A 3,814-nucleotide genomic window follows, 5' to 3' on the forward strand; every position below is an offset into this window, starting at 1 on the left:
TGTGGAGATGGGTGAAATTCAAAACCCTGTACCTTTCTCCCCAATTAATATTGCTGATCCTAAAACAATTACAAAAAATAAAAATAAGATAAAATAAAATAAAAAGGACAGGTATGGAGAGAAAGGAGAAGTTCTGCTGAGGCACCAGGGCTTTTCATGAGCCCCTGGCTTCCCATCACTTCCTGTCTCTCCCACAGGTCTTCTCTCTATACTGAGTTCTCCAGCCTCCAAGTTGGAAGTTGGCGCATCTGAATGTTAAAATTCTCCAGAAAAAAAGGAGCTTAAGATCTGTCATGTGTGGAAGCTGGTAACCAATTTAGAGACAAAAAGGAGTATGCGGCCTTCTAATATATGAATGCAAATTAGCATTTAAATCACTGCACACCTTCTAATATACTAATGCAAATTAGCATTTAAATCACTGCACACCTTCTAATATACGAATGCAAATTAGCATTTAAATCACTGCACACCTTCTAATATACTAATGCAAATTAGCATTTAAATCACTGCACACCTTCTAATATACTAATGCAAATTAGCATTTAAATCACTGCACACCTTTGAGAAGTCAAAGTGTTTATTTTTGACATATTTACATACTTACAAAATTGATTTTATCCAATATATCACTCTACATAATATCACAAAATGAATACAATATCCTAGGAAAAAAATCTACATTTCATAATAATTTACGTTTAACTCAACAACTTTTACAACAGATTATCAATTTGGCTTCACAAATCACTGTCCTTAGTTTTAGTATAGTTTTGATTTTTTTTCTTCTTTTTGCCAAATAACAAGAGTAAACTAAAGGGCAGGCTGAAGTATTGAGTTGACCCTGAGTAACTGCTAATTTGCATAATTCAGAACAGGTGTAGTGTGTGCTTTCATTTGTTTTCTTACCTGCCTACACTTAAGATGGCAGCATCTTATCTCTAAAGACTGAGGAAGGAAGAATGAAAAACAACACAGAAATCAGTAGAAAGAACTTCCAGCTTCTAAAATGTTTCCAACTTCAGAAGTCCTTGATACAGTTTCTGTCCAGAGTTGCCTCAAATCTGAGGAGGGACCTGGGGCTGTGGCCCTTCAGGAGAACGCTTGCCCAGAGGAAATGAGGCTCTGCCTAGCATTGTTATAAATAAACCACGCTAGGGGAAAACAAGGAAAGCAACAAAAACTGAATCCTTGGAACTAAATAGTTGAACAGTCTTGTAAGGCTGATCTTAAATTTTATTTTCCTACTGATAAATACAACCACCACCACAAACTCGCTAAAAATGCCAGCGTGGAAGGGACACAAAAACAGGCAGGAGAAAAGGGCACAGGAACAGAAGGGCTGGGAAGGAAACCAGGGTTTTGGACCGCTCAGGCCTAAATGTCACCAGGCAGATTGAGCAGGGGAATCCTCAGAAAACAAGGGTCAGGGAAACAAGCCGGTAGAGTCAGCCTGCTCTGACATCCTCCAAAGAGAATTCTAGGCCAGAGAACCTGTCTACAGAGAGATCAGACTGGATCAAATAGTTCTCTCTTCCATCAGCCCGTCACTGTTCCTCCTCCCTTCCTCACAGTAGGCAGACTAGGTAACGACAATTATCTAGTTTCAGCCAAACCATGGCCTAAGTCTGCCACTGTTAATTAGGACTCAAGGAAACCATCACCCAATGAGATGTCAGTGACCCCAGTGATTCTACTGGAACGACCCTCTGAAACAGTAACTAAGGTAATGCAGACTCAACCAGACAAGGGAAAAACAGGGTGCCTTCAGGGTCTGTAAAACTTGCCTTTGGAGTATAATAAAATACTATTACCCAGGCAACGCCCCATCAAATGCTGCTAGACAAGACAGTTCCCCATGGTGTGTGTGTGTGTGTGTGTGTGTGTGTGTGTGTGTGTGTGTGTGTGTGTGTGTGTGTGTTGTGTGTGTGTGTGTGTGTGTGTTTTCCAGGGATTGACCCTAGGGCCTGACATCAGCTAGTGTTCCATCATGGCCTACATCCCCCGACCCAAAGGATAGCTCTTAAAAACAGCACAGCATCAAGTGGTAAAGAAAGACCCCTGCTTCTTATGCACGAAGAAGCAATGAGAGGCACTGTGGCCGATTTACTCTGGGCCAGGCACATCACCACAGCCACAGACTTCCTTCCTGTCTAACTAAGCACCACACACAGTGCTTGGGGATTAACAAACACCCACCTCAAAAGTAATAATTCTCCTTCTGGAAAAGTATGATGTCATTACTGGAAAGCACTATGGCACAGCACACGGTACATGGAAGGACAGAGGATGAGTGTAGAGTGCTAGATAACTCTGGCATCTACAGAACTGTATCAACAAGGAAAAGAAAGTTAAATTACATTTCAGTACCAAATTATCTTCACGAAGATATCTGAATTGCATATATAGAGTTTAATTGTGTAAGAAAATTTTTTACTTAATTTTGACTTACGTAAATCCCCAAATGGTAAAATATATTATTTCAGGGAGAAAAAAGCATTCGCTAAATGCAATGGATTAAATAAACTACACCGGATATAAAATCATTCCCTGGAAAACATCCATAAGAAATAAAGGCAGAAGGGCACAGTTAGAAAAGTCAAGCTGTGCTTAAGGCAAACCAGGAAACAACCTTAGACATACACAAGATCCAGTTGATCAACATCCAGCATGGGTGAGCCCATGAGTCCCGCCCCCAAACTGGGGAGCTATTGGCAGTTGATGGGTTCTGAGGGATAGTCAGTTTTCAAGGGTGTAGTCCCTCATAGGTCAACTGGTTGACAGCCTAACACCTATTTGGGCAGTACAAACTGGACTTGGTAAAGAGGACAAGAAGGGGAACATGGAGGGGAAGGGGTGGGAGACAAGTGTTATCAGAAACACTTCATGAACTTCTCAAATAATAAAAAAAGGAACTTTCACTAAAGAAAACACATACCATCCCAAGAGAAGGGGATCCCCTCTTAGAGTCTGGAGAAGGTGAGTAGATGCAGGAGGAACAGCTGTCATGACAGCCAACTTCCACAAATGACACAAGGGCTGGAGAGATGGTTCAGGGGTTAAGAACATTGATTGCTCTTCTAGAAGAACCAGGTTCGATTCCCAGCACCGATATGGTTGCTCACAACCATCTGTGACTCCAGTTTCAGGGTCTGATGCCCTCTTCTGGCCTCCCTGGTCACTGTGCACATGGTATATAGACATACAAGTAAAACATCAAGACACAAATTTTTTTTAAAAAAAATCTCAACAACAACAACAATAAAATCACAAATACATATCTTATCTAAAATAGATTTGAATGATCTGCCCTTTAGTTCTCACATAGCAATGAAGAAAAATAAAACGTTATTTTCTGATGTTCATAGTTATAGATCTGCAAAATGCCAAAGTTTAAAACAAAAAGGAAACAAGTCTAACTTCTAAACTATACATACATAATGACAAAAACTATCCATTCTGTTAATTTGGCCCATATTCTATGAAACACAAGGAACTGTGCACAACCCCCATGCCCCAGCAAGCATGTCAGGTTGGTTGTTGAGCATGTGCACTGCTCCCCGCAAACCTGAGATCATGTGCACACACAGATGACAACAGGGTTAACAGGGCAGGTAACACAGACATGTTCTTAAGAAACCAGAAGAGCCAAGAACAATCATCCATTTGTGAACATGGATTTCCGCGTTATAAATTTGGTATACTGAATTGTGCTGTAAATATATGTGTATATTCTGGGGGAATTAGGAAGTATGAAATCATGACAGTGAAAAGAGGATCTACTTCTTCTGTTTTACTGGAATGACACTGTGCC

The sequence above is a fragment of the Microtus pennsylvanicus genome, chromosome 4 (assembly GCF_037038515.1).
Source record: "Microtus pennsylvanicus isolate mMicPen1 chromosome 4, mMicPen1.hap1, whole genome shotgun sequence".
In the NCBI taxonomy this organism is placed as follows: Eukaryota; Metazoa; Chordata; class Mammalia; order Rodentia; family Cricetidae; genus Microtus; species Microtus pennsylvanicus.